This window comes from Coenobita brevimanus, chromosome 28 (assembly GCF_032717465.1).
Source record: "Coenobita brevimanus isolate Jiangsu-jjx chromosome 28, ASM3271746v2, whole genome shotgun sequence".
In the NCBI taxonomy this organism is placed as follows: Eukaryota; Metazoa; Arthropoda; class Malacostraca; order Decapoda; family Coenobitidae; genus Coenobita; species Coenobita brevimanus.
In genome coordinates, this window is record NC_136981.1 from 10845129 (window position 1) to 10861867 (window position 16739).

At 42.0% G+C, this 16739-nt stretch overlaps 1 protein-coding gene across 1 annotated transcript in view; it reads left to right on the plus strand.

Annotated features, from left to right (window-relative positions):
- Nucleotides 1–16739, plus strand: part of ergic53 (lectin, mannose binding protein ergic53) — a 59081-nt gene that overhangs the window by 1099 nt on the left and 41243 nt on the right. The window lies entirely within an intron of this gene.

Consider the following 16739-nt stretch of genomic DNA (forward strand, 5'->3'; position numbering starts at 1 on the left):
TTTACTTTTCATTTCAGCTTTGGTTTATGTGAAGGATTTTCTTGTTTTTAATATTTTTGATGGTATTTTCTATTCAAAATGCCCAATGTTGCTGTTGTTCTCCTGACTCCCCCTTTTCTCATGGCAAAATAAGGCATTTCCAACAAAATTGACCATTACAAAGGAAAATTTGATCAAAAAATGAAAAATCGTATCAGTAAAACCAGGGAATACCAAAGCAGGTACCTATATGGAGGGTGCCACCCCCCTAGTTCCCTCATAATAACTGTCCAGACTGCCACAAAACCTAACCTAGAATTCCAGTCAAACCTAGGGACCCGCTTCAGCTTCAGCGTGCTTGTCCAGTTCAGCAGGGTTAGTGACACTCGCTGGATAGGGTGTGTGTGATTCAGACTGTTCCGGTAGTCCTTACTATTGGGAATTTTTTTACATCACCACATTCAATAAAGTGCATCTTCATTGTATCAACACACTGTTTCCCTTTGGATGCTTTGCATCTCTAGGTATAACCAAGTGTTGGAATTCCCATGTGTTTACGAAAAATCAAAAGGTTTGCCGTGTTACAGTAGTTTGATGTGTTGACAAGAATGGCTTCGTGGAATGTGGGAAGTTTAAGGGGTAGAGTGGGGGAAGTGGTTGAGGTAATGAGTAGGAGGTGGGTGGATGTGGGATGTGTGCCGGAAGTCTCCAGGACCGGGTGACCGGGTATAGCTGGATCAGCCAGAAAGATTGTTGGGAGGGATTGTTGCTATATGTTGTTTTGGCAGGGTAGGATAGATGGATATGGGGGTGTTAGTTAAGGAGAAATGGTTGGAATACACCCATACCCTGATATCCTGCAGTGTTGTGTAGCAGTGGGTGTGTTCGGTCAGCAAGCATGTCAGGTATCGAAGCAGTTTTCCCCATAAGATACTGAAGAAAAACCAGAGATGTGTTCCAGACCTAAACCCTAACTCTCGTGTATCCTAATCAATAGAGACTGACACAGAAACACCATAGGTACCGTAATGTTATTATCCTCATAAACAATAGGCCTAATATTGCTAAAAAATGGCACATCAAACATCACATGGAGGAGGGTGGGGTGGTGGGACATGTGATGTTCAACACCATTTCAGGGCAACTTAACATCCAGGCAGGCTGCTTGACAGTGTGCCAAGCAGGGGTGGGGGAGGGCTGGGGTATGGGGAGTCAAGCAGGGGTGGGGATGGTGAAGGGTGGGGGCACAGAAAAGGAGGCAAGAAAGCCAAACATCCCTACTACCCGGCTCCCCCATCCAAGTCTCACTCGCTCACCACTCACTCACTCACTCTGACACACACACACACACACAGGAGGCAAGTGGGAGTAGGGGAGGGTGGGGGGATGGAGAGGCAGGCAACCAGGGGTGAGGGAAGGCAGGGGAACAGGGAGTGAGACATGCCTGGCAGTGCTGAGTGTCGTGGGGGATGGAGGAGGGACGGGGGGAGAAGAGAGGGGATGGAGGGAGGAAGGGAGGGCCGGGAAAGCCTCATTTCAAATCTGGGAAGTGACGAGGTGTCGGACTGGGAAGGTGGGGTGTCGGACTAGCAAGGCAATGGACATTCAAATTGTTTGGATTGTGGGAATGTCCCCTTATTTCTTGTGTTCTGTCCAGCAAAACGTCAGTTATCGATGCGCAGGATAACGGGGTATAGGTGTATGTCATGAATGTTATGAGAGTAAGTGATAGGATAATAGTTATGAAGATTCTGTTCGGTGGGATGGTGTTTGCAATTGTATTGGCACATGCTTCACAGGCAGGCTTGGATGAAGTAGAGAAGGATAGATTTTGGGATTGCTTAATATATGTTGTAAATGGTATGGGGGATTATGAGAGTGCAGTACCGTATTAGGGGGGGATTTAAATGGTCATGTAGGTGAAGCATCTCAAGGATATGAAGGAGTACAGGGGGGATGTGCATATGGTACAAGAAATGAGGAAGGGGAAAGGATACTTGAGTTTGAGGAGGCAGTGAACATGATTGTGTGCAACACATATTTTAGGAAAAGAGAGCGTAAGTTGATTACATACGAGTCTGGCGGAAATAGCAGCCAGATAGACTATTTCCTGGTCAGGAGGGCCAGTAGGAGGTTAGTGAGGGATGTTAAAGTTTATAGGGAACGAGGAGTGTGTGCAGCAACACAAGTTATTGAAATGTGACATGATGCTTCAGGAGTTGGTGATGAAAAAGAGGACCTAGGCTGTGCACCTAGGAGGAAAATATGGAAGTTGAAAAACAAAGCATTAAGGTATGCCTTCAATAGGGAGATGAGGAGAGTGATGGCTAAACAGGGAGATGTGGATGGAAGTGTTAATGAACAGTACAGAGCCCTCAAGTCCAACCTCTTGATAGTTACCGATTCAGTATGTGGATGGACAAGAGGCCCACCAAGACTGAGTGACTTGGTGATGGAATGAGGATGTAGAGACAGGAGTTAAGGAGAAAAGAAGGCTTTTCTGGGAAGTGAAGAAAAGTGGTAACAAAGAGGAATACTTGGCTGCCAAGCGTAGGGCTAGAAGAGAGGTTTACAGGGTGAAGTCCGAGTCACAGAGACTTTTACTTGTTAACCTAAATCGTGTGGAAGAGAAGAATATGAATTTTAAGGTGGAAGATCACATGAAGAGGGAGAACAGGGATATTGTATGTGAGAAGTGTGTGAAGAGTGATAAAAGAAGAGTTGTGGTGAAGAGTGGGGATATTAAAGATGCATGGAGAGAGCATTACATTCGGTTGTTGAATGAGTAGTTTGACCAGGACAGGGAAAGTTCGGAGCCAGCAGATCCAATCTTTTGCCCTTGGCCTCTGATTGACACTGTTACTGTGAGCAGGGCAGTAGGCAAAATGCAGATGGGGAAGGCAGCAGGTGTGTCTGGGTTGACTGCTGAAATGTTGAAAGCCCCAGGAGATGTAGGTGTGATGTTAGTCACTGACCTGATAAATACGATTATATGAGTGTGTTGTCCCAGATGATTGGCTGAAGAGTGTAATTGTAAATGTGTACAAGGGAAAGGGTGATGCCCTGGAAAGAGGAAATTTTAGAGGTATAGAGCTTTTAGACCTGATAATGAAGGTAATGGAGAGAGTTCTAGAAGGTATGATTAGAGAAAGAGTGAATATTGATGAGATGCAGTTTGGGTTTATGCCAGGTAGGGGGACCACTGATGCCATATTTATTGTTTGACAGCTTGAGGAAAAATGTATAGGAAAGAAAAGGGAACTGTGCTTTGTTTTTGTTGATTTGAAGAAAGCTTTTGACAGAGTCCTCAGAGAGGTGGTGAAGTAGGCAACGAGAAAGCTTGGCATCGAGGATTGGCTGGATAGGGTCATTTTGGCAATGTATGTGGGTGCTCACACTCAGGTAAGGGCAAATGGAGATTTGAGTGATGAGTTTTCTGTAAATGTTGGTGTGCATCAGGGGTCAGTCTTGAGCCCTTTGTTGTTTATCATAGTACCAAACTTGAAGTCCTCTCACATGACTTCATTAATGGACTCCCTTGGGAGATGTTGTATCCTGATGATTTGGTGTTGGTTGCAGAGACTGAAAGGGAGGCAGAGGAAAGATTTAGGAAGTGGAGAGATGGTATGGGGCACAAGGGTTTAAGAGTAAATGCAGATGAAACGAAAGATTTGTATCTAGGGCTGGGGGCGGTAGCTACTGTCAAAGAAGAGGGAGAGTGGCCATGTGCGATTTGCCACAGGGGTGTGGTAAGTAATCCCATCTTGCGCAGTGTGTGTGATAAATGGGTGCATAAGAGATGTACTGGTATTAGAGGTAGACTGCGAGATAATGCTGATTTCGTGTGTGCAGTATGTACGGAAGAGTGTTTGGAGATTGCCAAGCGGGAGGGATTGAACATCTGGTGAGTCTCTTGAGTATGTGGAAGAGATTCGTTCTTTGGGAGACATGTGCTAGAAGTGGAGCTGGAGCCAGCTCTGTGGCTAGAGTGAAAAGTGGTTGGAAGAAGTTCAGGGAGGTGTTACCTCTTCTGACATTGAGAGGGGTCTCCCTACGTGCTAAGAGATCTTTGTATGCGGCATGTGTTAGGAATGTAATGCTGTATGGTAGTGAAACCTAGGCAGTAAAAAAAGAGGGTATTCACAGGCTCAGACGTACTGAAATGGCAATGATTAGGCAGATGTGCAGTGCGTCCTTGAGTCAAGGCCTGGGAGGGTATGGTTTACGATAGAAGAGTTGAGTGGAATGATGGAACTGGAGTGTTTTGGTGTTGTGATGAGGAGAGGTAGATTGAGATTGTTTGGGCATGTGGAAAAGATTGGGGATGATAACTGGGTGCAGAAAGTGAGAAGTGTTAATGTTGGCAGTAGGGTAGTGAGAGGTTGACCGAAAAAGACCTGGGACTGGGCCATTGAGTGTGACCTCAGGGTTAAGGGACTAAATAGGGAAGCTGCAAGAGATCAAGCAGCATGGAGAGCCACTATTAGGTGACCAAGGCCGACGCATGCAAGCATGTTGGAGCCTTCAAAAACGAAAACGTTGAACTGTATCCCACTTGCACAGGAGCTTGCCATTCACACAACACTTCTTGTTGCAGGTAAATGGGTTTGTGCCCAGGGTGTTTCATGGTTATTGCTGATTGATCAACCAGTCAACTGTGGCATTAGAATTTGAGGGGACCTCTTTGGTGCACAAAAAACACAGATTTTCAGGGTTTTTGTTATTCCACTTCTGTTCTTACAGATTGATAGGGAGTGTAATGAAGTATATATATATGTTCCTAAATTTTTAGGTCATTATTTGCTTTAATTTAGGTGCTATGGATATCTAAAGTTACAGTGCCATGGCACTAATCTTGAAAAAAATTGGCAATCATTTTATTGGAAACCGATTTTAGGGTTGTGAGATGAAAGAGGTATAGTACAACAGTCCTGTATGAGACAGCCCTAGCATGTATTCAGTATGGATGGTGGGTGTTAGCGCCGAAGTGGTGACATGTGGAGATGTAGGAGGACTACTGGGCCTTGGGATAGGTCACTGCCCCCAAGCAATAGGCCCTGAAGCCTTTGGCCAGAGTCGGACACTTTAAAAAAAAAAAAAAAAAAAAATGCTGTTGTATGATAAGGTAAGTTAGATGCCTCCATTTGCCTTACAAATGAACTGTCTATCTATCTGTCTATTGCCAGACGCCTTAATCCCATAAGGGGTGGCCACAAACCAGGGTTGGCATTGATTAAATCAAATTGATTTCATCATGTGATTAAATCATTAATTTGTTTGCTAAAAAAAATTCATGATTTTTTTTTTTTTTTTTTTTTTTTTTGAATCTAAAAGTTAACAAAAATAAAATATGAAGGTTTATAAAAGTTGTGTATTAAGTCAGCAGATTTTGAAGAATGGTGCTATTAGAAATTGCTACACTGTATGACAAAAAGTACTTTTACATTGGTGTAACTAAGTGTTGAATTATCCCCTAACAGTCAGGTGACGTTACATAACGTCCGAGCGTGAGGAGGCGGGTGACGTTACGTAACGTCCAGCCATTTTCGGTCCTAATTTATTGGTGAAATTGGGTGATGAGGCATCCTTGTCACCTATTGTCCTGCCATCTACTCTCGCAAGCCATGAAACAAGTAAAATAGAAAATATATATATATATATATATATATATATATATATATATATACAGTATAATGTTTTCGTTTCGTTTTCGTTTTTAAAGGCTCCAACATGCTTGCATGTGTCGGCCTTGGTCACCTAATGGCGGCTCTCCACGCTGCACGATCCATTGCAGCCTCCCTGTTCAGTCCCTTAACCCTAAGGTCACACTTAATGACCTCGTCCCATGTCTTTCTCGGTCTACCCCTCATAACCCCACCCCCAATATTAACACTTCTCACCTTCCTCACCCAATTATCATCCCCCATATTGTGTATATCCACAGTATTAAGAATATATGGAAAGTATTAAGAATATATGGAGTAGATGGGAAGTTGTTGAATGCTGTGAAGAGTATGTATGATGGTGCTAAGGCTGCAGTGTGTGTGGATGGTGAACTGAGTGAATTTTTCTCTTTGAAGGTTGGGTTGAAACAGGGATGTGTCATGTCTCCATGGTTGTTCAATCTGTACATGGATGGGGTAATAAAAGAGGTACAAGGTAGGGTAGTGGATGTTGGAGTGGCCCTTGTGAGAGAGGGTAGTGTTTGGAAACTCCCTGTACTGTTGTTTGCAGATGATACTATGTTGTTGAGTGAAGACGAAGGAGAGCTGCAAGGCTTGGTGGATGAGTTTGGGAGAGTTTGTAAGAAACGGAATCTAAAGGTGAATGTAGGGAAGAGTAAAGTGTTGGTCTTTGAGAGAGGTGAAGTCAGTGAATGTACAGTGAGACTGGATGGTGAGGAATTGGAAAATGTGAGTATGTTTAAGTACTTGGGTAGTGTGATGAGTAAGGATGGAGGTTTGGAGGGTGAAGTGCTTGAAAGAGTACAGCAGAGAAGAAAGGTTGCTGGTTCCTTGAAAGCAGTGATAAGAAACAGGGAAGTGAGCATGGAAGTGAAAAAGTTACTACATGACAGTATTGTGATACCAACTCTAACATATGGAAGTGAAGCTTGGATGTTGCTGGAAGGACACAAGTCAAGAGTGAGAGCAGTGGAAATGAGTTATTTAACCCCCCCCATCCCAACGTTTTCTGGGCAGTGGTACGCCCCAGTCCCGACATTTTTGGACTTTTTTTTTTTTTTTTTTTTTTGCTCAAACATCCGCTTTTGGTGGGAAACATCAAAAATTCATAGAGAAATCGCTCACCTGAGGTTTAAAATACTCGATCCAAGTTGGAGTACCTCCTTACCTTACAGGGTTTTCTATCAGGCTGGCTGCAAAGAAAACAAGTTCTATGGGAGGATAACTATTCCACACCACTCATAAACGGTATTTATTTATTTATTTGGTACGAATTTATATGTAGTACGAGAGTATATTGGTTTTCAAACGGTAATATAGGCATTATAAGCATTGTTTCACTCACTAACTCATCACCATTCCTGACCTTTTTTTGCCACATTACCTGATCATCATTTCTGACTGTTTCTTCCTCTAATGTTTGTCCTCCACATTGTCATCGATTGGGGAATCACTCTGGCCCTGAATTTCGTACCGTGGCATGACATGGCTTTACTGACCAGGTCACTGATAACAGGTGAATTCATGAGAAAAGGGCATGCAGGGGGGGGGGGAGGTCATGCTGGGTAAGGCATTGTCCCTGCCTGGCATCTTGTAGAGGAAGGTGTCCCGTGTATATGTGCCAAAAATCACTTGCGAAAATTGAAAATTGTGCAAATTAGGGACTTGCAATGTTGCCGCGTTAATTTACGTCTCCAGGATATGAGTGCACATCATGTGAGGACGTGAATTCACGTCTCCGGGACGGGGCGGGTTAAGAGGAGCCTGTGGAGTCACATGGAGAGACAGGCTGACAAATGAGAATATAAAGGAGAGTTGTGGTGTGGATGTGGATGTGATAGGAAGCATTAGGAGGAATACACTGAGGTGGTTTGGCCATGTGGAGAGGATGGAGAGTGAAAGACTGACAAAGAGAGTGTATGTGAGTGAGGTGGAGGGGGGAAGAGGGAGGGGGAGGCCGAGGATGAGATGGAGGGATGGGGTGGAGAGGTATATGAGCGAGGGGGGGGTGAGTTGGGAGCGTGGCAGTGAAATGGCGGGGGACAGGGCGACGTGGAGGCGATTTGTTTGTGGCCACCCTGAACGGGATTGAGGCGTCTGGCAATAGATAGATAGATAGTGTATATATATATATATATATATATATATTGATAGATAGATAGATAGATTTATAGATATATAAGTTGTAGTGTTATATTTGTTCAAGTAAAATACAGGTAGTATATACGTACAGTATGTAAGATATATTGCTATAAGTGTTCAAGTAAAATAGAAAACACATACATAAGATTTTGAAGACAATGAATAGTGTAAAGAATGCATAAATGATAAATATAGTGTTCAGTGGTGAAGGAAAAGCAAATGAGTGAATAGTTTGCTAGCCTCGCCCCAGGCGCGCTTGGTAATAAGCTGCCTGCCCGCTCTCCTCCCTCACTCCTCCCCCCCCTCCTCCCACAGCCAACAGAGATGTATTACCACGCATGTAACATCTCTTTCTTGCCTTCGTTTTTCATCCGTTTTCATTGATTTATGCATATTTAGGCTTATTCCTTGTTACTTTATTTTCTGAAAATATGCCACCCCACACGGTGGTATAATTGATAAGTTGCCCGCCCATAAGGGGTTATTTGTACATCTGAAATAATGAGCCATAACTCAAAAACCAAAGCCATAAGACTAGGTAGGCTATGCCTGGTCGCTTAAGGCCATGTCATAACAATATCAGCTTAAGATTTTTCTGTGTGGTAATATAATCAGCTTTGGAAAATGCTGTCTTGGTTACCACTGGCAACTCAGCCTTAACCAGTAGCGTACAGACAGGACTTGAACAGGTATATATCTGGATTCTGGGCAGTGGCTTTCAGCCTGAACCATCAGTGGATAGACAGGACATGAAGTTCACAGTATTCAGTATATATACTGCTTTTGAAATATTAACTATATAATAAACAGAAAAATCAAATAAATAATGTAAAAATCAGATAAATTGAATAAATAAAAAATTCAATGATTTTTTTTTATTTTTTTGAAGAACAAAAGAAGAAGGCATATAGTGAATGGTTAGCGAGTAGAGGTAGAGGAGAAGATGAGAGAGAGAGAAGAAAGAGGTATATGTGAGCAGGAGAAGGGAGGTTAAGAGACTGGCAAAGGAGAGTAAGAAGAAAGTGGATGAAGAGTTTGGGAGGAATCTGAGTGTGAAATGGAGGGAGAGTAAGAAATTGTTTTGGAAAGAGATAAAGAAAGTAAGGGAGTGTGAAAGGGGAAATAGTAGGGGAGTGAAAGATAGGAATAATAGATTGTTGGTGGAGAAGAGAGAGAAATTGAGGAGGCAGAAGGAGCACTTTGAGGATTTGTTGAATGTAGAGAGTGAGAGCAGTGCGAGTATAAGTGGTTGGGGAATGGCTGGGAGAAGAAGAGATGAGAGGAGGGAGGAAGAGATCAGTAGGGTGGAAGTAGTGGAAGCAGTGAAGAACATCAAGTTGGGAAAGGCCCCAGGAATTGATGGAGTGTGTGGTGAAATGCTTAGGTATGGGGGTGAGATTGTTGTGGAGTCGATATGGAAGTTGTGTAGATTGGCTTGGGAAGAGGGAAGGGTTCCAGAGGACTGGAAATCAGGTATAATAGTTCCTTTATACAAAGGAAAAGGGGAGAGAGAAGTATGTGGTAACCATAGGGGTATTTGCCTTCTTAGTGTGACTGGTAAAATATATGGTAGAATACTCATTGATAGGGTTAGGCATATGACAGGAGCTAGTTGGAGAAGAACAAGGGGGATTTAGAAAGGGAAAAGGGTGTGTAGATCAGATATTTGTTCTAAGATGTTTAGTGGAGAAGTATCTAGAGAAGGGAAAGAAAGTGTATGCTGCCTTCATGGAATTGGAGAAAGCTTATGACAGAATAGATAGGCAAGGTAGGTGGAAGGTATTAAGAATATATGGAGTGGAGGGGAAATTGTTGAGTGCTGTGAAGAGTATGTACGAATGAGCTAGGGCTACGGTGCGAGTGGATGGTGCGCTGAGTGAGTTCTTTGATCTCAGTGTGGGACTGAAACAGAGTTGTGTGATGTCTCCATGGCTGTTGTAAAGGAAATGCAAGGTAGGGCAGTGGATGTGGGGGTGGCTCTAATGAATGAGGGTGAGAATTTGAGGATTCCAGTGTTGCTGTTTGCTGATGATACAGTACTGTTGAGTGAAGATGAAAGGGAGTTGCAAGGTTTGGTGAATGAATTTGGGACAGTGTGTAGGAGGAGGAAGCTGAAAGTTAATGTAAACAAAAGTAAAGTTATGGTGTTTGAGAGGAATGAGGTCACAGAATGTACAGTGAGGTTGGATGGTGAGGATATGGAGAATGTGAGTGCATTCAAGTACTTGGGTAGTGTGATGAGTAAGGATGGAACTTTGGGAGATGAAGTGGGGGAAAGGGTACAGCAGGGAAGGAAGGTTGTTAGTTCACTGAAAGCAGTGATGAGAAATAGGGAGGTGAGTATGGAAGTTAAGAAGTCACTGCATGATAGTATTGTGATCCCTACCCTGACGTATGGAAGCGAGGTGTGGACCTTGCAAGAGGGGAACAAGTCAAGAGTGAGAGCAGTGGAAATGAGTTACTTGAGAGGAGCATGTGGAGTGACATGGAGGGACAGGTTGACAAATGAAAAAGTGAAGGAATGTTGTGGGGTGGATGTGGATGTGGTTGAGAAGATTAGGAGAAATACACTGAGGTGGTTTGGACATGTGGAGAGAATGGAGAATGAAAGACTGAGTATGAGGGTGTATGTAGGTGAGGTGGAGGGAGGGGTAGACCGAGGATGAGGTGGAGGGATGGAGTTGAGAGGTATATGAGGGAGGGGAGGTGAGTTGGGGGGAGGGTAGTCAAATGGTTGGTGACAGAGTGACTTGGAGGCATTATGTCAGCGGCCACCCTTTGCGGAATTAGGGTGTCGGGCTATAGATAGATAGATAGAAAAAAAATCACCAACCCTGCCACAAACAAATCGCCTTCATGTCGCCCTGTCCCCCGCCATTTCACTGCCCTGCTCCCAACTCACACCTCCCTCTCTCATATACCTCTCCACTCCATCCCTCCATCTCATCCTTGGCCTCCCCCTCACCACCTCACTCACATACACTCTCATCAGTCTCTCACTCTCCATCCTCTCCACATGGCCAAACCACCTCAGTGTGTTTCTCTTAACACTTTCTATCTCATACACATCCACACCGCAACGTTCCTTCACTTCATCATTTGTTAGTCTGTCTCTCCATGTGACTCCACATGCTCCTCTCAAATAACTCATTTCCACTGCTCTCACTCTAGATTTCTGTCCCCTCAGCAGTGTCCAAGCTTCACTTCCATAGGTTAGAGTTGATATGACAATACTGTCATGCAGTAACTTTTTCACTTCCATGCTCACTTCCCTGTTTCTTGTCACTGCTTTCAAGGAACCAGCAACCTATCTTCCCTGATGTACCCTTTCAAGCACTTCATCCTCTAAACTTCCATCCGTACTCATCACACTACCCAAGTACGGTACTTAAACGCACTCAGATTTTCCATTTCCTCCTCATCCAGCCTCACTGTACATTCACTGGCTTCATTTCTCTCGAAGACCATAACTTTACTCTTCCCTACATTCACCTTTAGATTCCATTTCTTACACACTTTCCCAAACTCATCCACAAGCCTTGCAGCTCCCCTTCGTCTTCACTTAACAACACTACTGTATCATCTGCAAACAACAATACAGTAAGTTTCCAAACACTGCCCTCTCTCATTAGGGCCACTCCAACATCCACTGCCCTACTTTGTATCTCTTTTATAACCCCATACATATACACATTGAACAACCATGGAGACATGACACATCCCTGTTTCAGTCCAACCTTCAGATAGAAAAATTCACTCAGTTCACTATCCACATGCACTGCAGCCTTAGCACCCTCATACATACTCTTCACAGCATCCAACAACTTCCCATCTACTCCATATATTCTTAATACAGTACTTTCCACAATCCTTGTCTATCCACCCTGTCATATGCTTTCTCCAAATCCATGAAGGCCACATAGCCTACAACTTCTTTCCTGTCTCCAGAAACTTTTCCACCAAAGATCTAAGAATGAATATCTGATCTACACAACCATTTCCCTTCCTAAAATCTTCATGTTCTTCTCCAAATAATTCCCCCGTTATTTCCCTAACTCTGTCAATAAATATCCTACCATATACTTTTCCTATTACACTAAGAAGAAGGTGCTCCTTTGATTACCACACACTTCTTATTCCCTTTTTCCTTTGTACAGGGGAATGATTATACCTGACTTCCAATCCTCTGGAACTCAACCTTCCTCCCAGGCCAATCTGCACATCTTCCACATCCATTCTGCTACTATCTCTACCCCATGCTTCATCATTTCACCACACACTCCATCAATTCCTGGGGTTTTCCCCATTTTGACTTTCTTCATTGCTTCCACAACTTCCATCCTACTGATTTCTTCCTCTCTTCTCACATCCCTCCTTTTCCCAGCCATTTCCCAGCCACATAACGGTATACTCGCATTACTTTCATTCTCTATGTTCAACAATTCCTTAAAGAGTTCTCTCCATCTGCTCACTTTTTCTTACTTGACCTCTAGTAATTTACCATTTTTATCTTTCACTCCCCGAGTAACTTCTTTGGCACCCTGTTTAACTCTCATTGCCTCTTTCCAGAACATTTTCTTACATTCCCTCCACTTTACTTTCAAATTACTTCCAAATTCCTTGTCCACTCTCTTCGTACTCTCTTACCACTGACCATAATTCACGCCAAAGGAAAGCGCAGACACTATAATTCATGGCTCAGCTTCCTTGCTGTAAGTATTGTAGACTACTGTACCATTTAAAAACTGGGCATCCTATAATGTAACTTGCAGTTCTGAGGTTAAGGGTGAAGCTTGGGCATAGTCGGCTATTTGATCAGCTCATTTATTGGGGACAGCACAGTAGGAAAGGATTTTTCTTTTTCCATCCCTTTAGTTTAGTTTTGACTTTTCTTTCTGATGGTTTTTATTGTTGCATAAATGTTTGGTCATTTTCTTTTTTTCTTTCTTTCTTTTTTTTTTTTTTTTTTTTTTTTTTTTTTTTTAAGCAAATGCCATTTTGCCATTTTCACCTCCTTTCTACAGAATAAACAGGCATTCATGATAAAAGTGACCATAAAAATCAATCAGAACACATGAAAAAACCATCAGGAAAATGTGAGAATACAGTACCAAAAAGGAGTACCTAAGTGGGGGTTTGCCTCCACACACCCCCTAGTTTATTTAACATCCAGACTGTCACAAAATTTAACCTTGAAAGGCACATACCTTGGGAAGCCACTACTGCTTCAGTGTGCTTGTCCATTCCAGCTGTGCCTAAGATGGGGATATTTCTCTCTCTCTCTCTCTCTCTCTCTCTCAGTTCAGTATATCTTCTCCATTCGGTAACGATTGGAAGAGACTGAATGAAAGGGTAATGTTACTATAGCTAGGTACACAAGACATAGATTTACTGTACAGTTCTGAAAAAAGAAAAGAAATTGCAGAAACATCTCCATTGCCATCATGAGAGAATGATTAAGAAATCAGATTTCTTAGTCATTGGGTTAAAGCACCAGATACAGATATGAACTGTTAAGAAAGAAGAACAGAGCCAAAATCAAGATCCATTCATTTTGAGATGCCTGGGCACATTACAGTAAGTCCCATTATTCGGCAGCTGATTATTCGGTAGATCCGACATTTCGGCAGTTTTGAGAAATAGTCCCATTTACGAAAATCTCTGATTGTTCGGCAAAGTCCGGAATCATCTCAGCAGTCCAGGAAGTGTTATCTGTGACTTGTAGGCCTAATGTTTCATTACACTTCTGTATGTTCACTAATTTCTATATTTATTCAGACTCAGGTATAGTATTATATTGATTACAATATTGGATAGTATCATACAGTACAAGTAACCACCCCCTCCAAAGTAGCGAGGGTTACGTTCCAAGCCCCCTCGCTAATTCTTGAAATTCGTTCATTCTTGACGCATTCCAGAAAGTGTCATTTACTGGTAATTGCGTAGCCCATGAACCACTGATACTGTAATGCATTACCCATAAATAATGGTGCTTGTTAAATTAGTTTCCCCATTGTTTTTAGCTGTACGGCTGTGACAGCTCTAGTATTTTTATTCCTCAGCATAATGGAGGAAGGGACTGTCCTGTTTAACTAAACCTAATCTAACCGAGTTTAACTGTACCTAATAATTTAACCAAACCTAACCTAACCTAAAGTCAGAAAAATACTTAAAAATAAACTGGAGGAATATGAACTGCTAAGGTCTCTCTGATGAAGGTTAAACGTACATTAAGCGCTCATTCTTTTGTTCGTTTTTGTGTTTAATGTGAAAGAGAGTACTGATGCAAACAGTAATATATCCCATTAACCCCTTAATAACCTCCGGCACTGAACAACCCTTTACAGTACCGATGTCAGTGATATCAAGTCAGTGTGAGCTATAAAGAAAATTGAACAATTATGGGGAGGGAACGAAGGTCACTGGTACGTTTACACGACTCTATGCTAAGATTCCAAACAGTCAGGCGGTCGGTTAATCTCAGATGTTTTCGCCCATTTGGTAAATGCCCCGTAACTTTATAAGTTTTTCCGTGACTCACAGCGAATCATAGCATGGGTTTGGAAAGCTAAATAACATTGCTAGGTGAGCCAGACGATTATCTTCACGTCTTTAAGAAAAACAAATTGATAGAAGAATGAAAGAAACGCTCTACGTACTCAGAGGGATTAAATTTCTTCCATTTTCTTAAAGATGTGAAGATAATCATCTGGCGCACCTAACAATGTGTTATTTAGTTTCCTAAACCCATGCTATGATTCACGGGAGAAGTTACAAAGTTACTGTGCATTTACCAAATGGGCGAAAACATCTGAGGTTAACTGACCCTCTGACTGCTTGGAATCGTATCGTAGAGTCGTGTAAACATGTCAGTGACCTTCGTTCCCTTCCCATAATTGTTCACAGTTTTTCACTGTAATGGGTTGTTCAATGCCGGTGGTTATTAAGGGGTTAATGGAATACACTACTGTTTCCATCAATACTCTCCCTTTCACATGTAAACAAAAAAAACGAAGAAAAGAATGAATGCTAAATGTACGATTAACTTTCATCAGAAAGACCTTACCAATTCATATTCCTTCACTTTATTTTATGCAATTTTCAGAATATTTTATTTTATGTTTGGAAAAAATACTGTATACAGCACTCACTCCAAACATATATGTCATAACATAAGTAGTGATGAGTTCACCAATACAAGTGATGTACTGAGCTGGTAGGTAATATTATGTATCATTTCGGCCATCCAGGAAGTGTTATCTGACTTGTATGCCTACTATGTCATTACATTTGTATATGTTCACTAATTTATATATATATATATATATATATATATATATATATATATATATATATACTGTATATATATATATATATATATATATATATATATATATATATATTTCAGATTCAGGTACAGTACTGTATTGATTGCAGTATTGTACAGTATACTCTCTCCAAACAGTTGTAATACCATAAGTGGTGATGACAGTGTTCACCAATATATTTAAGGTACTGAGTGGGTAGGCTTTTGATTATTCAGTAAATCCAACATCGCGGCATCATCCTGGTCCCATAGATGCCGAATAATGGGACTTTTACTGTATTTTGAAAGACTGGAGGTCATAGGCAGCAGAAAGTACAGACAGAGGAGGACAGTCCAGAGTTGACTTGTTGCACATGAAGGACTTGGGGTAATGATTTTAACTCACGCATTTGAGAGTTGGACAGAAGAGATGAGAGTTTGCTGCTAGGTGAGTGCTATGTGCCCACCATAGTGATGGAGGATGCAGGCAGACAGTTCAGAGGAGTAGTGAACTTTGAAGTAGTGATAGAAAAAGAGATGAATATGCAATAACGCGGCAAAATAACAGGTTGAAGTGAGCCAGTTAGAGGAGAAAAGTTACTGAGACAAAAATCCTTTGACTCCACTTTGTTGAGAAGAGCCGTATGTGGGGAGCCTTCCCGCACATGAGAGTGGTACTCTGTGCAGCGGCAAATAAAACCTCTGTAGAAAGTCAACAGTGTCCAGGGGTAAAGAAGGCACAGAATCACTTTAGCACACCTAATCTCTTAGAGGCAGAATTTTAAAGAGAGATGGTATGATCTTTCCAAGATAAATCCCGAGAGAATGAAACCCCAAGTACCATAGTCTGTGTTGAAAGGTGATGCAGGATTTAATTGGATATTGTTAAAAATTAGAGGATACTTCTGCGGAAGATTTTGACAGGTCGAAAGATGTCCCAACCAAGTTTTTGATGCATTAAAAACAAGATTACAGTACTTTTACCGCAGTCAGATATATGAGCCAAGTCAGACATTACCTGTGCCATAACCTCATCCTTTGTTTGTTGAAGTTACTGCTGAGATGGATGTTGCAAGAAGCAAATGGAAAGGTGAAGGATGGAGTCATCAGTTTACTGTATAAATGGATTAGGTTAGATGTACAACTTCGGTCATTGATGAATAGAAGGAAGAGAGTTGGTGATCGGACAGAGCCATGAGTAACACCATCATTGTTAGCTCTAGGTGGAGAACAGTGGCTGTCTGCAACAGCAGTTATAGAACAACCAGAAAGGAAGCTAGAGATGAAGGCACAGATAGAAAGATAGAAACCGTAAGAGTGCAGTTTGGAAATTAAAGATTTGTGCTAGACTTGATCAAAAGCCTTTGAGATGTCAAGTGCAGTGGTAAAGCTTTTGCCAAGTCAAAAAAGGAGGATGAGCAGGAGTCTGAAAAGAAGGTAAGAAGATTGCCAGAGGAGTGTTCCAGGGAGAACCGATACTAACAGTTGGAAAGTAGGTTATGAAAGGAAAGGTGCTTTAAAAAATTTTTTTGGTAAGAATAGCCTCATTAAAAAACTTTAGAAATACAGGATGTTAAAGCAGTTGGTGAACAGAGGGCTGGGAATGGTCACTCTTCTTTGGGACATGC